The sequence below is a fragment of the Camelus bactrianus genome, chromosome 3, assembly GCF_048773025.1.
Source record: "Camelus bactrianus isolate YW-2024 breed Bactrian camel chromosome 3, ASM4877302v1, whole genome shotgun sequence".
NCBI lineage: Eukaryota > Metazoa > Chordata > Mammalia > Artiodactyla > Camelidae > Camelus > Camelus bactrianus.
In genome coordinates this window covers 70072108-70094339 of record NC_133541.1, presented here as the reverse complement: position 1 = coordinate 70094339, position 22232 = coordinate 70072108, and the positions used below count along the sequence as shown (strand labels likewise).

Here is a 22232-nt window from a genome sequence, read left to right as displayed (position 1 = left end):
CAAGGTGAGGGTGTCAGTCATGAGGCAGGGTAGGGATTCAAGGAGAGCAGTCAACGTACAGTAAAACGACTAAGAAGAATGAGAAAGGAAGTCAATAAGCAAGTATTGACTTACCTCATTCATGTAAATGATTATGTAGTTATATACTCAAGCCAAAAAAGATAAAGGTCTATAACTGATAATTTGAATAAAATCTCAATGCCCGATTCTGCATCTTGTATTTCGTCTAGTTCCTACTAGTATGTCTTGTTATAAGATGTGTACATCTTTCTGGGGCCCTCACAAGTATGACAAAAATCATAGAATACACTTGGATTTTTAGATTTTGTTTAGCTTCCTCTCTCTTATCATTTCTTATGCCTAATCCATCCTATATCTGACTATTCATTTTTCCAAAGCATGCGTATTTCACAAAAGAATATATTTTTATTTTCTACTACAGGCACATATTCTGTAGAATATGTCATAATACAAATGCAATCTTTTGGAAAAAAGGAGTCAGTAACTCCTGTAGGTAATAGAAACAGATTGGAAAACAGTGGATGTAGTACTTAATTATCATCTGTTTTCTGCTGCTCACTCAGTACTGACAAAGTGGGCTAAATAACAATCACTGTCCTTGAGAACGCTGGGCTTGTCAGATGCAGTATCTAAAAAAGAAAAGAACATAAACAAAATCAGTGTTTTCTTTGGTTTGTTTATTCAGTGGCCGAATAGTTATGATACAGGATTAATTTTATTGTTGCAGTTCTATTACCAAGTAGAATAAAAATGCCAGTGAAAAAGCGTAGATATTCATTAACCACAGTGATGTTTGTGGGATCCTCACTTAATTCAAGATAAGCAAAATTATTGTACCATATAGTGTTAGGAGAGATCTAAACTGTGATTGTATTGTTGGACATTTTTATTATGATTTTTGTCCTCGTTGCTCCCTACATTTTTAATACTATCGGCAGAGTGAATTTGGAGGGTGTAAAACTGCATTTACCAATATTAAGGTATAATGATGTAAAAAGTTTTGATTCAGTAGTCATGTCATATTTGGTAAATAGTCAGCAATTGCCATTAGTGAGAAATGAAGCACCTATGTGAAGTGCCAAGTTGGTAAGAGAAACAAATCAAAGGAAGATGAAGTGATCCGTAATGGGCAGAGAAAAATCAATAAGATAAAAAAGAGCCTATCTCTTAAAATGAATGAAGAAGAGACTGGCTGATGTTTGAACTACATTTGTTCCATGTAAGTAGTCACTCTGAGCAGTAAAGCTCAGGACAAAAATACTTCTTCCTTGCTCTAATTCTCCCTGATAGCGAGCCTATTCTAAAACTATACATTCCTTGTATCTGGTAATACATGGGAAAAATGTATGTCTTATTAAAAAATCATGTTTAAAGAAGCAGACTTAAAGTATACAAAACCCTCTCTCTCCAATAGTAAGCCACACACCTGGTTGTCATTCTAGACATCACTCCTACCAGCCTAATTCAGATTGAATAAAGAACAGCATGTGAATAGTATATAGGCTGGCCTTTAAGCTAACTTAACACAGTGTTCTGTCTTGAAGCATATAGGAAACTTCTCAGGAAAACATCAAAGAGGTATTCATAAGTCCTTGAAGAGCTAAACTATTTCATGGATCCCACAGAGGATAAAATGGGAACTTTGACAAGAATGGAGAATGTGGCACCTCAGTGGTGTAGGTACAATTGCTCTGCTACTATGTTCAGCTTCTCCTGTTAAGAAAACTGTGTCAGCTTCTGATTAGCAATAGGCTTTTCTAGTAAATCCGTGTTTAACTGGAGAATACACACAACAGGTGATTCAGGATTTTAGGGGGCATTTAGTATGTCACTTCACTGCTCAAATACACTATTGCTTTGTTTCCCAAGGATGAGACAAAATCAGGAGGATATACAGTACCTCTAAAATTGAAAGGCAAGAGTCATCTTGTCTAATCATGGAGCTTTTGGGAAGCTTTTTAAAAATGAGGTCAAAAATTCTTTCACTTTACCAATAAAACTGATAGAGTGAAGCCACGCCTTTCAGTAACTTTGATCCTTTACATCCAAGAGATTTAACAGAAGAGAGATTCTATTCTGATTTTCAGAATTTTAGCAATCTTATTTATTTAGTTTGTGGCATCTAGGACACATGGCATCTAGGACACTAAAGTTAGGGACAATCTATATAAAAACTGTAAAGGTTTACATTCTGCAATTATGCATATTATTCTCCTAATAACTCTGGCTTCTTGGTCTATTCTATATAAGTTAAAGATAATAACAATACTGGGTTGTTGGAGAGATAAGATGAGTAAATGTAAAGTACTTCAAACAGTGCCTGAAATTTTGTAATTACCATACATGTGAACCTTCCTTTGTTATTTCCTTCTCTTCATCCTTACAAATAGGGATATTCTTAGAGAGATCTCAACCTGTCACCATGATCATCACTTCTAACCCAGAGTATATTATCCCAGAATGTATTTTCCTGAATTCTTGTCATGATCTTGTTTCTTAAGATACTCAGTTGAACACCCAAGGTTTGGGGCCTATCCCTTCATCAGGATCAATTTATTGGAAAATATTCCGATTTAAATATAGCCTACTAGCTAACATCATTTCAAAGCATTTTAACCACAACAAAGAAATGTCAATAATTGTTGACATTTTATGAGAAAAGGAAGCACTCGCTAATTTAAGGGCTATGTGTTAATTAACACAAGAAAGTGATAGAAAATAAACATTAGCAAAGTAAGTTTAAATGCAGTCTCTGCCATGTAAGCAAGAAATCCAGAATACACCTCCAGTACACATTTTGACTTAATATATATCCTTTTTTAAAAATAGATTTTTCTTATTGTAAAAATTGCTTTAATAATACTTTAACATTATAATAATTTAATCAGAGAGTATTAAGGAAGTAGAGTTATAAAGAAACTAAAAAGTCATACAAATCCCTATACTAAACTTGGAAGTAATCTTTCTAGTGCTTGGTCTATACATATGTTCTATTTCATCCAATCTAAATACCATCAATTGTAGAATGCTCCATTATGTTACGAATCATGAGAAAAGAAAAAAAAAATAGATGCTGCCAATTTAAACTATGATAAAATGCTTACCTATGACATACCATTTTTATTTTTGTACATTGAAAAGGCTTTTTTAGACATTAGCAAATACGTTAATCATAAATCACATTTGTATATGTAGAAAAAAAGAAAATATGAGCAAGACAAATTGGTTAAGAAACTGTCTTTACATGAAATTGAATCTTGTTTTGTCTCAGAGTAGTCAGTGTACATGTTTTTCCTCATAATATCTGCTGCAACCAAAGAGAATAGATTATGCAGTGTCTCTTAAAAGTTTTCTATTGTCTTCTCTGAGATTTTCCTTTAAGCAACTGACACCCATTATACAAAATTTGAGACACATATACAGGCAATTGCAAATAAGTCAGTTTTGCTGTCTCATCAAGAAATGACAAGATTCATTCCAATTTCAGAGATGTTAGGACATCAAAGCAATGTATCAGTTAATGTCCAGTCAGGAAACAGAACTAATGCCAGGAAATTCAATAGAAAGAATTTAATAGAGTACTGGTTGGGGAAATATTGGAGAGCTATAAAAGCAAATAGAGGATGGAAAGACATCTAAAATATTTAGTAAACTCTGTTCTTGACAATTAGTAATCTGAGCTTCTTATATCAGCTTTTCTATTTGAATAATAGGCTAGCTTAAAGTATGATAATTTCATTAACAAACTGTGTATTATTCATCACCTTGTGGAAATATTTGTTAAGGATAATACTAGTTAATGTGGAGCTTTTGTTGACCTTATCTTGTCTTTTATCTCAGTGGCTTGGACTTAATTATGGCTACCTATGCCTGTACTATTTAAAGTGACCAAAACTCAAAATAGTTTAATTAAAAAGGAATTTATTGGCCCATGTAAATCAGAAGTCTATTTTTAGATACTATTCTTGACTGGATGGATGTAGATACTTAAAAATGTTACTGGAATATTCTCTAAATGTGTCTCACACTTTTACAATGCCTGAGAAGAGGGATTTTTGGACTCAGTGTAGATACCTCCTTATTGATTTTTATATAGTACTTACACTTTTAATACTTTTTGAAAAATTCAAGTTTGGAAAAATCTTGACTTGCTGCCACTCTTGCTTGAACTGGAAACATGTCCTTCATGAAAGGGGTAGAAAGATGCACATTCTTTTCTATGCAGTTGACAGAAATGTGTTTTCTTAAGTTTGGAACCAACTGAATTGATTATATAATCAGTGTCAGAAAGAATGACTTCATATCAGCTATTACAAAACCAAAGGCATATTTTGGCTTTTGGTCCATGTCTTCCAACAATTTACTGCATTGTATCCAGCAATTGACATGCATACTGGAACATGTACTATGATCTTTACTATTAAATAGTCATGGATGCTTTACTGGGGAGTACACACACACACACACACAGAGATACATCCTTTTTTAAAAAAATTCATGAAGTATTACTAAAATGAGCTGCACATATTTTCTAGACTGATAATCTTATTGTGATTATTTTTGCTACAAACCTTTAAAACTTTCACTAGCTATGCATTCATCTGATGGTATGATTTCCTAGGAAATCCCTGTGGAGACCCTAGGGCCTCCTTTCAAGAATTCTTCTACGTCCTGTCTCAGTGCAGAGGAAGAAAGACCTTCTATTAAATTAGACATTTGTGTGTGTGTATCATTTTTGCTCTCTCTCTCTCTCTGCCTTTTATAAAGAGCTGCCATTTCTCCCCCCTTCTTAATCTATAAACAAAAACTCCCATCTGGCTTTGGTTTAAGCCACAGCACAGAATACATGCACTTAGAGTCTCATCAGGGAGAATAACCTCAAACACTACTGTTTAATGTCTCAAAATCTTAGTGGAAATAAATAATATTTACAAAGGATTTCCTGAAAATTAGGCAATCCATCCATTTTTTTTTCTTGGTCAGAGATTCTTAACCTTGGATAAGGGAGGATCTAAGAGCACCTTAAAATTGCACATAAATATTATGCATATGACTTTTAATTGACATCTGTTATTTCTACCAGGTATTCAAAGTGGTCAATAACTAAGAAATGTTTGAGAGTCATCTCACCTTGTATTTTCAAAGCTGTAGTTGGATTAATGCAAAAGACTGGAAGGCCATGTCTCGTGTACTTGGACTTCAGTATTGCAGAACTACTACATATATTTAATTATTCCTCAGTAGAGTGTTAAGATTGTATGTATTTTGACAACAGTAACAGAAACAAAACATATATCACTTTGTCTATGAAGATATTTATCTTTGGTGTCCATATAAGCAAAAAATGTGCTTCTTTGAGAAACTGGCTTATCTTCATATTTTAGAAGCGATGGCTCAAAGAACTGGTTGTGTTTCCCCTGGCTTTACTGTTATAGATAGGGCAGTGCCAAATTAGAGGCTCAACGTTAGCTCTTGTACTCCAGGGCATGCATTTTGTGTAACTCTTGAATTTATTCCATTGTGTCTACCCTTATTTACGTTTGCCACAAATTCTTCACTTCTTTTTTTCAAAGTATAGTTGATTTACAATGTTGTGTTAGTTTCTGGTGTATAGCATAGTGATTCAGTTATACATATATATATATATATTCTTTTTCATTATAGGTTATTTCAGGATATTGAATGCAGTTTTACTTCTTTTTGATATGCATGTTGTACTATGTATTTTTCTAAGTTGCCCTAAATCATTTCCAAAAGCGCTGAGTTTACAAATATAAATGAATAAATAAATAGTAATAGTGACTCAGGCAGCATATAAATCTTTTTGTTTGTTTTATGGATTTTTTTCACATGGTCCACAGTTTTAAAGTGCTTTCAGAAATGGTTTCTTTAATAACATACTTTTGTAGTTTTTGTGGTAAATATTTATTATTAATGTTTAAAAGCTACTAATGTGTACTTAATTTAGTAGGAAGAGCTAAGTGGTCAACATTGAAAAATGAATCCAAAGTACTTTTAACCCGAATAGTGAAGGAGGGAAGCTCTTTTTTCCCCCCTGAAGATGTAAAAACATTTTAGGCATCACTGCTTTTGGTAGATGTACTGTTTTGTAGTCGCTTGTTCAGAAAATCTAACAAAGTTGGATATATTCTCAGAAGGAGTTTACTCTGTCTTCTTATAAACATAATTATGAGTTTCTGCCTTGGAATGTATTTTAGTGCACACTATTGCACTTTTGTGTGTGTGTGTAACTAAACTTTGTCTTTTAGTAAAATGACATTTATATAGTCCCTATTCTGATTTCTTTTAGTTTTAAACTTGCATTTGTAAAAATTTAGCAATAGATACTGCTTTTTTGTTGCTGTTTGACAATGGGTTGCTGACTACTGTCTCACTGTACTGTGGTAGGATGTACTGATGAATGGAAAAAGAATAAAAAAGGGAATTGATTTGTTGTATTATGTCCTAAGTCGGACTTCTCAGTCTACAATGCCATCTATAGAATGATCATTTGAATGTACATTTAATGAGTAAGATAAAAGCCCAAATCTAAGGCATAGCATATCTAATTAAGCACACCCTAGAGAGCTGCTGGAAACCATTTCTCCCCAGCCACATACACAGCATTAATTGTGCTGTAATGGAAACACTGAGAGTTAGAGAAAAGAATAAGAATCCTATTCACATTATACAAAATGTCAGCAGTGACAGGTTAGGTAAATTTTTTTAAGCAGCATAAAACTATTATATATATATATATATATGTGTGTGTGTGTGTATGTATATATGTGTATATCTTAACCTCAACAAAAGCTACTACAACTCTCCTCTTTGGGTAGTCAGTATGCCCAAGCATATGCTATGTCCTCAGACAAACTGAAGAGGTTTCCCTCATCACATACCTCATCCCAACAGAGGCCTAGGCTCAGTTCTGTGCCCAGTACGTGGTTAAGTGCTCAATAAATATTTGTAATACTGAATATTTGATGACACTGTAAGGAACAAGAAAGACTGCACAGTGGACATGTGACTTAGAAACAGCTATCAAGGAAGAGAAATGAAGTGCCCAGGTTGCCAAAACCCAATTCTGCTGGAATAAAAAGAAATGGCTTTCTGGTAGCTTCTACTCCGAGAACTGACACACACTGCCACCTTTCACATCGTGGCTCATTTACTGCTGTACCAGAAGACGTGGTCATTGTTCTAATCAGCTTCTGCTAGAAGTACCAGAGCTAGGGTGACCCTTATGGAAGGAAAAGAAAATGTGGGCATCACTTCCTTCACAAGTTTTCAGTGAATTGCTAAACTATAAAGACTTCTCTCTTAATACACAGGAGAAAAATCTCTGATAAATTTTTAACACCTGTTAAAATAGCCTGAGGGACAGTCTGTCCAAGTAGTAATAAAGTAGGCAGGGAAAAGTGGGACTGAGACACTGCAGACTGAAGATGCTAGTTGGCTTGAGAGTGAATATTTGAAGGAGTAGCTACCAGGAGGTATATTCTTTCTACTTTTGGAGAAACTCAGTGTTATTGTGTAGCATAGTGTCTAAAATAAAATAAGGACTATAGTGGTCTGCACTCAGGGGTGTGGGATCAAATCGAAGAAGGTAGAAGTATGCTTCTAGGTTCTTCTAGTGACTCTTATTGAGAGTGTTTGGGCATTAATCCCTTTGATTAATTTCTTCATATCTGAATTACTACTTTATCTGTCAGGAATTGACTTGAAGTGGAATCTTTATGAGTGATGTAGAATAGAGATTTATTATAGAGGCTTTCACCTCAAACAGTTATAGCCAGGGAAGAAGTCTATACAGGACTGTTTTCTGTGCATCTTGCACTAGGCTTCAAGTCTCAAAAGGTCAGGCAGTCCAGCAGTCTGGAAGAAAAGCTGGATGTGCCATAGGGAAGAACTGAGAAAATTTGGAACATAAGAGGACAAACTCCCACCCATGAGCCCAAATAGAGATCCACTTCTAGATCTATAATGCACATAACCTATAAGAGAAGCTGGTGATGTTTGCCATAGAACTGAATACAAAATTTAAAGTTCATAGTTAGCCTGACTTTCCTTGGTAATAGCATTTTATCAGCTTACTTCCACCCTCCTCTGTACACACTCTTCAACTCTCTACAGAGCATTAAAAAATTCCCTAAAAGATTTTTTAAAGGCTACTAAATCATTTGAAATTGAGTCAGTTATCTTCAAGAAGTAGAATCCTTTCTGAAGGTACTTTCAGACTAAAAGTGGTTTTTCAAAAGGATAATTCTCAATACAATAAAATGGAATCTTTCATTTACATCTTTAAGATCTGTGTACAGCAGTGGTAATGTTAAAAGAAGATTCATTGGTCACATGAAAAAGATAACTCTTCTCATCCCTGCTCCTTCAGAATTGGTGCTGAATTGTGTAGTTACCTCTACAAAGGCCACGTCTACCAAATTAAACCCTGACCCATGAGACCACCCATTCGTAATCATCCAGACGACCTGTGTAGCAGTACTATGCTGTTCAGGAACTTAGTGCCAGCTAACACAATGACTGGTTAAGCAATGTAGTTGTGCATAGCAGTAATGCTATTTTTATACTTCCTCTGGGGAGAAATGCCAGAGGCTGGCTCTTTAAAAATAACAGTGTAGAATGAAGCAGCCATATGGCTTATTGCAGTGATGCTTTTCATTTTAGTTCAGTTTTGATTAAGGTAGAATCTGATACCATAAGTACTCTCTCATCTAACAACAGAAAAAAACCTAGGCATTTCAGTCTTAGCATTCATGTTTGTACATAAATGTTGAAATTCTAAAGATAATATGAAGGACCATGCATTATATACATTTTAAAACCTTAATGTTCAAATTTTTTTCATTTTACATAATGCCTTACCATAGTACTTAAATTTTTTCATATTTATATAATGCCTTACTGTACTATTTACTCCAAATGGTATCAATTTAGTGGGAAACTGCAGAAAAGAAATGGAAATGAGCATGTAAGAATTATTCCTTAAGAAAAGGATTTATAAGACACAGTTTACCTAATGTAGGTGAAGCTGGACTCAAGCAATATACGTGACTACATTGTCACATAAATGACATTAAATAAAGAGATTCTTTGGTCCTATAAAAGAGATGATTTTCACTATCCTTTCTCTCCAAGAATCAATGTTGTCTTTTGTAGTAATTTATTGTCTTTTCTTTGTTAGTATCTTCTCATAAAATAAAAGATACAGAAATTAGAAAATAAGGGGGAAGTCAAAGGAATGTAAGATCTGTGTATATTGCTGCAATGATTTTTAATTTATCCAAATGTTTGGTTTATCTAATGATGTTTAATTTATCCAAGTGTGCAAAAAACATTTTTCTAAATCATGAATGCCAGAATAAAGTGCATCAACTTGCTACAGTGAGTTTTAGACAGAAAAGTTTGATATTATAAATTTTAAAGTTTGTATTGAAAAGTTGCCTTTTAAAAGGCATTGCATTATATCCAAGCCTTGAAATATAAATGCTGTACTATTTTTGTGAGTATTATATTATCCCAAGATTGTGTCTATTTGGTCTATCACATAATATCAGACGTTGATGTTGAATTACTCACTACATAATATCATTCTTAGACATTGAACATAATTTAATTTTTTAATTAGTATTTTTATATAAAACAAAAAATGATGGGATTAAGAAAAATTTTAAGAAATTTCAGTTATATTTAGAAAATATTTCCTTGAAAGCTATTCATTAACTTGGTACTCTAGATAGCAGGTTTGTCAATTATCTTTGACATTGGAAGTTTACTTGAGGAGCATGTAGAGGTGGTAACCTTGACCTTCCCTGGGAAGCCCTAGTCTGCCAGTCAACCAGTTAGTCTGTAAGTCAGTCAATCAGCCAGCCAGTCAGTCAGTCAGTCAACCAAATGATTTACATTTACTTGCTACAAGGTAGAATATTTTGGAATCTAAAAGAGTGCCAGCTTTCTCAGCCCAGCAATTACATGGTTCAGTCCTCCTTCTAGGCTGATATATTGGGGAGGGGGTGACAAAGAATCAGCTGTTAGCTGAGAAGTTTTAATTTGAGGATAAAATGCTGATCCATAATTTGCTTGATTCAAGTAAAGAAATTCAAGTACTGCTATTGTCCTTCTATCCATGCCATTTTGGGGAACCGCATGATCTTCGACAAAACACTTGGCTATGGCATACACAACACTGGGTCCAAACTTAATTCAGCTGCCAATTCATTTTATGATTTTCATCAAATCTAGTTTTTGGTACATGGCCTGTTTAATTAAAGTGTTGGCCTAAATAAGTCCTGTGTCTTATAATTCTAGGATTCTATGGTCTTTTCCTTTAATTGTAACTATCTATAGAATAGTGATTCTCAACAATTTCCCACAACTTTCTGGTGTACTCTGAGCTCTTTTCATGGTACCAACTCAAGTTGATATCATTGTATATCATTTCATTTTGTTACTGTCAACTTTATAAATTGTTTTAGTGATGTTCATCAAATAGATTATGAAGTTGAATGGATGGTGGTATAGAATTGGATACAACTTGCTACAAATAAACAGTAAGATAGGATAATGTTAATCCAGTGCAAAAGAAGAATAATTTCTTTGGGAAGGTGGGTATTAGTCCAGTCATATTAAGATAGTAAACAATTACTGAAAGAGCAGTACAATGCTAAGTGTGAAAATGTACATGGTAGAATAACTGTGAATAGTTTTCTAGATACTATGACAACTTGTTATAGTTCAGTAATGATTGCATTACAGTTATAATCACCTTTCAAAAAAGGTTACTTTGGGTCTTTAAAAATTTTCCAGTGTGCTACCAAAGAGTTCTGGTATTCATAGGGATTTCACACATATAAGAATTTTAAGTTTTGCTATAGAAGGTTAGATAATGAAGCTGATCCACAGTAAATTCAACTCAAATTACATGGAACTCCTTGAATCCAGTCTTGAAATTAAATAAGCTTATCTAGAGACAGACCACTTTAAGTCCCTTATAGACAGTGCAGACTGTTTTTCTGAATTTACTATAAATAGAAAATTTATAAAAGGGAAAGCATGTGTCTACTTTTTGTTATGGTATTTAACTTTGAGAAATGTACACTCCAAGTTGCTGTGCTGAATAAATATTCAACTTGCAGTCATATTCAAATTTTGAGGTTATTTTCTTGATAATTAAATATTTCCCCAACTTATGAAATTCTTAAAATAAAAACTGTTAGTCAGATGTTTTTTAAGACTTGTGAGGTGAATAATAAGTATGAAAAATACCATGGATCAGAAATGGAAAAATGAAAACCATGGCTCAAATTGTATAGCACCTCTTTGACAGTCTGACATGAGGCCAGAAGCAAGAGTTTTCACTAAATGTTGTTTTTAAAATGCAACCTTTAGGGTTATTTGATTTTCCCCCCAAGCAAACTAAGATGTGAAATTGAATAATCCCTTATGACAATTTTATAAAAATGGACTGCCATGCTTAATTGATGACAAGTCTCTTCATCTGCCACCTCCAGGCATTCGCTGTAAGTTATTGATACGGGGTTCACAGCCTCTATCCATCAGATCTTTGACTGCATCTGTGTTATTAACCTTTGAGTAGATCTGAGAGCGACATCTCCCCAGCTAACTGGCTGTCAAGTCAGCTTTGCATGTTCTCTTTCACTTTCACTTTGTCTCCCAAGATCATCTGAACAGTAGGGGCAAAGCAATGCAGCCAATTACCTTGTGATTTCTAGATTGTCCAGCTTTTCTCCTGAGATAGTGTCAGGAAGAAATAAAATTCTGAAAGATATGATTACTTGATGCTCTAGAAATATGAGTCAAAAGTCTTTGTGCCATAGAGACCCAGGTTCTGATTTCAGCTCCAAATCTATGTGACTTTTTGTGTTACTTAACTTCTCTGGGTCTCATTGATAAAATAAAGGAAATTATTTGAGGGCAGAGACTGTGAATTTTCCTCCAGAATTTATTCTCCTTCTATTTGTTTATAGATAGGCCCTACCTGTCAGGGGCAGATCTATCTTTTGGAAGTGCTTAGGACAAAAGGAAATAAAATAAATAAATAACTATGTTGCTAGCTCCCCCTCCCTCAGAGCCCTGGAAGGAGAACATGTAAGTATGAGGCTTTAAAAGTAGCACCACATTAACTTCACGGTAACTCTATCCCGAACACCACATACTTTGAGGTTTTAGTAGGGCTCCTGCTCTCCCAGCTAGAGTCATTTCTTAGCTTGACTTATTCTTAATTGAGATCATCTGACCCAGCTCTGGCTAACAGGAGAACACAAATGGTACATGCAACTTTCAGATTCTATCCTTAAAATAACCCACTCATCCTTCTTTTTTTTTTTTTTTTTCTTCCCTTTTTCTATTGGCTGTGAAAAGCAATACTAGGGGAATAGCTAGGCTTGGAAAATGGCACCATCTTGGACTCAAGAGGTGCAAGCTCTACCTTGTGTCTGGCAGAGTCCTCTTGGGCTAACTTATTCTGGATCACCCTATATATCTTTAAGAAAGAAATAAACCTGTATCTTTTTTTAAGTCAATGTGTATTTTGGACTCATTGCTAAAATAGCTCAGTCTATATCCTAACAAATATAAATACCTACATTCTAGTATTTTTTGAGAATTAAATGATAAAATGCATATAAAATGCTTACCTGTGGCACTGGGCAAATACTCTTTTTGCAGACAGAATTCTTTTTTTTAATTATCTGGTTTTGTCTGGAGAGAGAAGTAATCCTAAAATCAATAGAGATGTTAACCTTTAGTGTTAGTGGTTTAAAAATACCATTATTTCTTTATCTTAATAATAAATCTTTCACTGTTTCAGAATTTGCATGGCAAAGGTACTGCCCAGTATTCCACTTATCTTCATATTTTTTATCTTTTATGGATATTTAAGCAAGTTTATAATGTATATAAAGTTTATAGGACATGTAGTAGGAGCTCAACACATTTTCAATATATACTATTTCTCTCCTTTTATCACATTCTGCATTAGATATAAAATATAATGTCTTTAAAGCTCACAAATATTCACCCATTGGCCTTTCCATTCTTTTGAGGAACTGCACCTTCTATCCATGTGGCCTAAAGCGAATTGTTGGGATCTTGCCTCTTTCTTCACAATCCTTAATGGACTTGTGAATACTTCCCTGGGATTTCTGAAATAATGGTGAGAGAGAGGCACTCTTCTCCCTCTGGTTCCAGTGTTTTGGAAATGTGAAAATTAAAGCTTTCTGCAGCTCTATCTGCTCTCACACAGGAGGAGTTGTGGTAGTATTTGATATTATTTGTTCTAAATGCACAAGGTAAATTTCACCCTAGCTTTTCTTGTGAATCATGTCCATGAAACAAAATATTTCTCCTTAATTAAGGTGAATTAATGTGGTCTTCCTTCACTTTCTGTGAAAATAATCCCTAAGTAGGGAGGAGTCTCTTGGCTACATTGCCATGTCTCCCATGGGCTGTCGTTGGAACAAAGAAGACCAGTATGTCTGAATTCTCTGCTAGTTGTTCTGCCTTCTACTGAGAATGTTCTACCTGCTTATAAGAGAGTTGATTTCTGGGATGTAGTCCTGTACTCAAGCAGTTTACCATTGAGAAGAAATGATATGAACAAATAAATAGTTAAATAACAACACAAGCTTTGAGTACCTCTGAAAAGCAGTAATGCAAAAAAGTTAGACAAGACAGTACAGTGGTATCACAAATAATTTCCTGTGGAACTTGAAGTTTGGGACAATAAGCAAAGCAAAACTTACCATAAATCATTAAGGGAATATTTGTTAACCCCTGGGAGATTGTGCCTGCAGGCATGCCTTCCCTTTTTCTGCAGCTTGAATAAGGTAATCAGAACCAGGTCTCCATAGCCAAACCATAGAACCTGCCAAGGTATGAAGCCTCTAAAGGCTGTTCTCCCTTCCTCCACACTCCCTTCCCTTGGCTCCCCTCCCCTCCCTGATGTTGGATATCGTGCCTTCTGCAGCTCTCCTCTGCAAGGACTCCCAGACATGGCTGTGTAGCTCTACACACTGGCCCAGCAGGATGTAGCAGTTTGTTCATCCCCAGAAGCAGGGATGTTCTAGTGTTTATTGAATTAACTGTGCTGCATAGTATTCAGTGAGATATAATTAAGCCTCACATTTTCTCTGACTCCTTGGTTGTAGTTTTTATTTCTCATTCCAGGCCTTACTGGGAATGTTGTGGAGATTCTCCTGAACCACAATACATTTGTTTGGGAAAAATAACTCTTTGCATTCCTGCTGAAAGCCCTTCCACAAGTTCTGAACTTTGTTTCCTACATATCAACTGCTCACAGAGTTTCCCTCATGGGTCACATCTTTTAGTCTCTCATAAATGAACTGGTCACCTAAAACCATGACATTATCATCACCTCTTTGACTTAAGACTGTTTATCACTAAGATCCCCTTGATTCATTTGCAACCCAGAGGATTATGCTTTCTTGATTATCAACAGTGGTTCGAACAAGCAGGAAACTGCAACTTCCGTTGGCTGGTACTATGTAAACTGCTTGCCGTGTGGCCTGGGCACACATGACCTAATTAGAGAGTCAGAGTTCTGTGTTGGCAAAAAAGCAGAGACTTTGGAGCAGGAACTGTGTACTCAGACTGACATGGGTTTAAATGTGGGCCTACCGTTTTCTAGCTGTATCACCCTAATCAAGTTACTTACTTTAAGTTTCACCAGCTGTGAGGTAGGACTAGCAAACACAACATACGGAGTTGTGCAACTTAAGAATTCATAAAATGTTTACCAGGTGTGTAGTGAGCGCCCAACAAATGGTAACCATTAGCGGTGATTGAGGTGACAGTGAACACGAATAAACAAGAAAATGTATAAATATGATTCCATGCTACTTTTTATATTGTAAAATTTCAGCAAATTAAACTAACCATTTTGAGGGCTTAGTTTGAAAGTTTAGTATTACTCAATAAATGAGGACAAGATTCATCCTTGGATAATTATAAACTAAAACTAAAGTCATTCTAAAATTTAATCCAGTAAATAGCTATTGGGTATCATCTTTGTGCCAAGAAATACGCAAGCATCAGGAATACAAAATTAAGTACAGTTTAGTGAGATAAGCATACTGATTGAGCATGAATGTGAGATAGCCTGAATGCACAAGTAAAACATATTAGTTATTTAGACATGAAATCCTGAGATAAATGTGTGATACTTCTCTCTCTACATAACTGTGTGATTTATTTCATTTCTGCCTTCGTATTTTACTAGTTGTGGTTTTTCAATATATAATTGAATTTCTACAATAGGAAAGGGGAAGCATTTTTATTACCATCAGGATCTAGTATATGTATTTTTCACTGAAACAATCATGCTCTCACTATTAAACTAAGATAAATAATATGTAGAATTTATTGTTTGATCATGATTTCTTACCTAGCCAAATAAAAATGGGCAGAAATTCACTTGAGTGTAGATAATTTAACTTGCTCAGTTGCCCAAAAATAATATCTATATAGATTACTAATTATGAGACTTGCTTTCCTTATGAATTTTCTATACCTATAAATGTATATCTTTATCCAGCCTTTCCACAGTCTTTTTCCTGACTTCTATATAGTTGCCACCCTAGAGAACCCAACTACTCAGATATTGGGAGATGCCATTTTGTGATATTTTGTGTGTGCTATTTTGTGATAAAGAAAAAGGCAGCTAATTTTATGTAAATGTTTTAGTTCTTGATATGTAAGATGTAAGGGCGAATATAAATTTAAAATAAAGGTCTAATTCTCCCTGAGAAAATTAAGAGATATCCTACCCTCCCTTTCTTAGATATTTACTTTAGAAAACTTGTAATTGTAAAAAAACTCTGTCAGTCTCTTTGAAATGTGTGTAAACCTTTATAAAGGCTAAATAAATCTCTTGTTAGGTTTATAATTCTGGAATATCTTTCTGTAGGACTTGAGAACTATCTCTTTGAAATGTGATCATCAGGGAAGATAGCACCTATATTTCCCAGTTTCCCTGGGAGCCCAACCATAGCCAAGATGCAAAATTACCTCTTGTTTTAAAGGTAAGAATTTAATTTGCCTTTGGGTAAATCTCACTGACTAACATGATAGGTCATCTCAATTACAGGTAAGTTTAGAATGAACTATGTGTGACAGTGGTGCTATGAAGTCCTCTTACTTCAGCAATAGTTATTGTTTACTTTGAGAACATGTATAGAACGGGTTGTTTCTGCTTGGTGATGTAGAGTGAGGTTTCTTTCTGCCTTTGCAGTCTCTGTGGGTAACCTATAAGGCTCATCTCTGGCTTAATCCTTACTCAGAAATGAAATTGTGTTCTCTCACTTCTACCTGAGGCCTTCTGATTTTTTTTAACCCCCTCTATTAAGCCATTTGTTGTTTGAAATACTTGGAGTTATTTCTGTTTTCCTGACTGAACTCCCAACTGATACAGAGCCTCTGAAAGAAAAGGAATCCAGAATTAATCCCCTCCTTTTAAAGTCCTTTGGTGGTCCTGACTGAGTAAAGGAATCAAGAACCCCAAAGAGAGACTCACCAAAGGGAAGGAGAAATTTGGGTGATGATCCACACATAAATTCCAGGCTTGTCCATATGGGGAGAGTTTATTTGGGAATGTGTTAGGATGAAAAACTATCTGTCCCAGGCACTTGGGCACAATGCCTCTGCTTTACAATTAGTAGCTGGGCATGCAAATGGCCACTGAAAGTTGTAACCTTGAAAACATGTAAGATATCACTTCTCTTTGTGCGGATATTGGGTTCAGCGAGAGCCATTGCAGCATTAAAAATAGATGCATCACAGAGACAGAAAAGTCATCATCAGCCAGGATCCTCCCAATCCTCCAACAGATCTACAAATAGACCTGCCTCTGCAGCCTTTCCTTCTTTTCCCTTATAATAGACTCTACCATTTAGGAAATCAGGAAAGGCTCAAATTATAGGAAACCATTGCCATTGATTTCACTGCTCACTGCACTAAAGCAGGTGATTCTTTGGAGATCACTGGGAAGCTGCTAGGAAACTTTGATGCTGAAGCCTTAGTAATTGCCAGCCATAGCCATGAGAATAGCTTTTGCTTTTTCTGTCCTTTGAAATTTACACTAGTTCCTCTCATTGGTAGTGTCCACCCTGAGACCGTAATGACAGGAATTCTTGAAAATACAGTTCCCAGGCTTCTAGCTCCTATGATAAAAAGAGAACATAGAAGGGGAAAAAAATGGGCTGGGTGGCCACACAATTCCACACAGTCCAGAACATTTCTCATCCAAATTACCCATATCCTTTCCCAGAAAATAGTTCCCAGTTGACTACAGTAAGAGATGCTGAATATGTGCTCCCTTAGTAAGACAGTACTGATTCAGGGGAGACCATAGTAGAAACCTATCCCAGAAAGTTGAAGCTAGTCAAGCATTCAAGGGCTGGGTTGATTTGCCTCTAGCTGCCATTATCACGACCCTCTTAGCAGTAGCCCCAAGGGCATAGCAAATTAGTGTAGGAGTCATTTATAGCGTTGCCATGGAGAAACTCAGTAATATTTCTATGCTTCTGCTAACTCCCACCAAGTTGTTTGAAAGCTAAAACAGAAGAAAAGGGAAGTACCACTTTCAAAGTATCACTAAACAGTTGCATTCAGAATAAGTTACACTTCTCTATCTGTAAAGGTAGCTCTGTTTCATGTAATAATTTAGTACAGACAATTTGTAAGAAAGTTCAAGATTAAAATTTTATGATGAGATTGCTTTGAAGATTTTAACTTAAAGCAACCTTGTGAACTAACATTGGTAAAGAAAGTAGAAATTTAAGAAAGTTTGAGCTAGATGCAAACACTAAAATCATGGGCTGTTCACTCAGGTTATTACACTGAGTAGTCCAAAAGGAACCATTACAGTTAAACTTAGTAACAAGACTTTGGAAAAGCTGAGAATACTCTAATAAAATCAGTGAGTTTTATGAAACCATGATCAACTGCTTCAGTTTTATGAAATGTCAAGAATTTTTTATTTCTGGATTTAAATCTGAATGTCTTAGATACCCTGCCACTGACTTCTTCCACAAGAATATTGGCAAACATAATCAAACAACTATCTTGCTTTGTAGAAGCCTCATTTAATTTCTGTTTAGGGAAAAGTCCAGATTCTAAGAAGATATGTAGAAGTCCAGATTCTAAGGTTCTAATGGTCATAACAGGACCATTAGATGTTTAAATTGAGACTCATGGAATAAGAAATGGAAAACTTAAAATATATTCTTTAGTTATAGGAGAAACTGAAACTTAAAGGTCATGCTTGGCAGTGCTTGAATTTCAGTCATAGTTAAATACACAGTTTTAGACATCTGAAATACAACATATACAGCTTTTAAAACATGGGAATGGCAAAATAAAAGTACCTGAATTTCTCACTTCTTTTTTTCTCACAGTTGAATAAAGTTTCCTTTTTTTAATACACTGCAGTCTAAGAAATGTGAAAATCTGGTTTTTAATGAAGCGTCATTTATAAACTTACCAAAGTTAAAAGTACCTTCTCAAAAACTGAGAATTTCTTTACTAGTTAATTGTTCTAAAATATTCTCCCAGAGATTTTCTAATTTAAAATTGAGAGCAATATAGTCTGATATATGTATGATGTGATATGTATATATTATCATATGATAATATATAGATCATGCATATGTATGCATTGCCATTGCCCATTCTGTTTAAAACATTTAACAGTAGTAGTTACTATTTTAACTTAGTTGCTTTAGTAAAATATTTTAATTTTGTGCAAAATGCATAAATCAAAAGGAAATACATATTTTTTTCTCTCACATGATCATAAAAAAGACAAGCTGTGTAACCCAGAAGAGTACTTCTAGTTTCACCTAATGGCAGTACATACTTCTTCCAACAAATCTATGTAGAATTAAATGTTTTGACTGATAGGTTAGAAAATCTAAGTTAAAAAATTGAAATAAGATATTAAAATTTGATAAGATAGTGGGGCTTAAAAGTTCCTTACCAAGTGAAATGAACACAGTATTGAGAAGTATTTTAACATTTCATGGTTCAACAGAAGAGAGGAGGCTAATCTGGCTAGAGGAATGAGCTCTCACAGGAGAAGGTAGTGATTAAAGTACTCAGACATGTAAGGGCTTCCATATTGATCTTTTTTTTTCTTTCAAGTCTTTCTAGCATTTGATGTTTGTGTCTTTCACTTAGTACTTGTTTTATATTACCCACCAACTTATTTGTTATTTTACAAGAAATTTCTATCTAAATAAAATACTCTTACATGCCATGAACTGTGTTTTATACTTGTCTGTAGTTCTCAATTGTGCATGGCATATTGCGTATTATAGGCATGCAGTAAACATTGCATGGCATGGTTGATGATGATGATGATGATGATGATGATGATGATGATGTGGTGATTATGTTGAATAAATAGATTAAAATATGATTGTGGAATTGCTTGGATGCCAATATGATTTTTTTTACCTACGGGCAGAAAAGACTAATGGAAGATTTAGTGATAAAGTCAAAATTTTAAGGAAGAATCTATAGTTGCAGGTATAATGAAATCAAGTATGATGGGGGAAAAAAATCTGTGGACAGTAAATCCAGTTTAAAAATGTGGATTAGTTGTCTGAGGAAGAAGAAAATTAGTAATTCAGGCTTTTTAGAAAGTTAAAAATGAATTAATAAGAACTTGAACCTCACTGACATTGAAAATTAAGCAGTGAGTAATGCGAATTGTGACTGCTAATGTGAAATCAGAGTGTTTATATGACCAGAATCCCCAAATCCCTAATATATCAGTACTATTGTTACCTTTGCTATATTGCAAAGAATAGAGACTGTGTGTACTACTGCCTCCTAACCACTAATGGCTATCTCACCTTTAAATGTAGTGTAATGGATTGGAACATATGTGGTTTACAAATACATGTTCTTTTGTCGCGTCACCTTAATATCTAAGCTGGAGAGTGAAATGTGCTGAACAAACTGCTCTACAGCACTTTTATGCTAGACCTGCAGCCTTGGAATCTTAGCACATTCTGGCTAAGAGAGATACAGAAGAGAATAGAGGTGGGGAAAAGAATAGCTCCATTTCCCTACAGCCAATTGCCAAAACCAAAGATTCTGCTTGCTTCCTCTTTTGCCCCCAAATTCTTTCTGACTCTTTATGAATTTCAAGTGGATCATCAACTCCTAGTTAGGAGGCATTATGAAGGTCAGTGCAATCATATCAGTCACTGAAGAGGAGAAAGAATCTCAAAAAGCATCAAACAGATAAAAGAGTCAAAGAGAAAAGAAAGGAGTAAGAATTTTTGCCATATTCAAACTCCATTTGCAGTCTTTTTACTCTTCATACTTTGCCTCTTATTATTGCATCTTAACCGTATTTCTTTGGTGTCTCCATGTTGCCCTTTATGAGGTGTAGAATGTGGCAATATGAAAGGAATCAAAACCCTATGTTTTATGTAGTTTCTTAGCTCTTATTCTCTCATATGCAACCAACACAATTTTTGCAAATATTTGCACACTCCTTATACTATGTGCTACAATTTTTAAAATTAAGTAACTTTTAAAACTTTGGCAATTTTATTTCAAAAATTGATTTCATATCACTAAGGATGGGATTCAGGACATGCTACCCCCAAAGTATGACACCTGAGCATATTGAGTATTTTAAGCTGAAGGAGTCTGAGAAAGCTGCAGAAGCAGAAAGGTCTCTTTATCTTTCCCCTGCCCTTCTCCCCTGAAACAGGTGATAGAACCCTCATATGACACATGCCCTTCGTATATCCAGAAGAAAGGAGCATCCTTATCTCTGAAGACAAAGGGATGGCAAAAAGAATTCAAACAGGTCTTGCTATGTTTCCCCCAGTTTGCTGCACTTACTTCATACCCTCTGACCTATCATATTTTATTAAATATAGCATAAAAATATTTGGGTCTAACTGTTTCTTTGGGTCTTAATTTCTTTAGGTAGACTTCCATGTCACATAAAACTTATATTAAATAAATTTGCATTCTTTTCTTCTGTCAATATGTCTTTGTCAATTTAGCTTTCAGACCCAGTCAGGGACCCTGAGAGGGTCAAGGAAAACTTCTTCCTCCCCTATACTAGCATAAAAAATACACTGATATTATTTAGCATGAAAAGAATGGCAACCATAAAAGTATCTAAACTAAATAATATCTCAGTAATGACCTGAAATAAATTTGTGGATCACCAGAGGTACATGGACCACACTTTGGGAGCATGGCATTAGAGGCTAGAATTCATCATGAAAGAGTTTTAAAGGCAAAATTATCAAGGCATTTGGTGATTGATTCTAGGTAAGAAGGGCACAGTTGGCACAAGTAATAATTAACTCTAAGATGCGAGTAAACTTGTAACAATGGAAAAAATGAAAATATCAAGCATATCATTGAAGACTATAAACTGGTATTTGTGCAGATTGTAAGGAAGGAGATACAGATTTAGTATTCATTGTCCTCTAGTTGATACTTGATAATCCAGGAAAGGATGTTCTAGTTCTCCTTCATGAAAAGGATAAAGAAAGAAACAAAATACAAGCATCTCATAATGTCATATATGATTTCCTGTAAAATCTTACGTTTTGCAAAATTGTACACCACAATAAATTGGCCTACCTGAAAGATGAGACTGGTCAGACTTGTCAAACTGTTGGCAGCTTTGTAACCAGAGCTCTAACATAAACAGAAAAATCCTAACTTTAACAAACTGACAGATTTTTAAAAAGGCAAATTCCTAATACATTAATAAATTGTACCATGAAACTAAGATTTTAAAAAAAGGAAAAAAGCCTGATGGGAGGTGTACAGAGAAGAATGTAGAGTTACACAAACAGGAAGAAATTACAAAGATGGGGAGAAGTAGTTAATAAAGGCAAAGCAGGTGGCCAGACTGAGCCAAGACAAAGTACATGCGATGGTGAATGCTTCTCGGTGGCTGGCTGTGGCTGAGCCACGTGTGGTAGGCGGAGTGATGGGCCCTTGGGGATGCCCATGTCTAAATCCCTGGAACCTATAGTTACATTACCTCACATGGCAAAGGGAAGTCCTTACATGGAAAGATTTTGAGTTTGGGAGATCATCCTGGATTGTTTGGGTGGCCCCAATCTAATGACATGGGTGCTTAAAAGCAGAAAATATTTTCTGGTTGT

General features: G+C 35.0%; 1 long non-coding RNA gene across 1 annotated transcript; it reads right to left on the bottom strand.

Annotated features, from left to right (window-relative positions):
* Nucleotides 1-482: 482 nt before the first annotated feature.
* On the bottom strand, nt 483-21959 carry LOC141577064 (uncharacterized). Its single transcript, XR_012505554.1, has 3 exons — nt 21700-21959; nt 12696-12777; nt 483-650 (listed from the first exon to the last, which is right to left on the bottom strand). It is a non-coding gene; the product is annotated as an uncharacterized LOC141577064 (long non-coding RNA).
* Between the last annotated feature and the right edge of the window lie 273 nt (nt 21960-22232).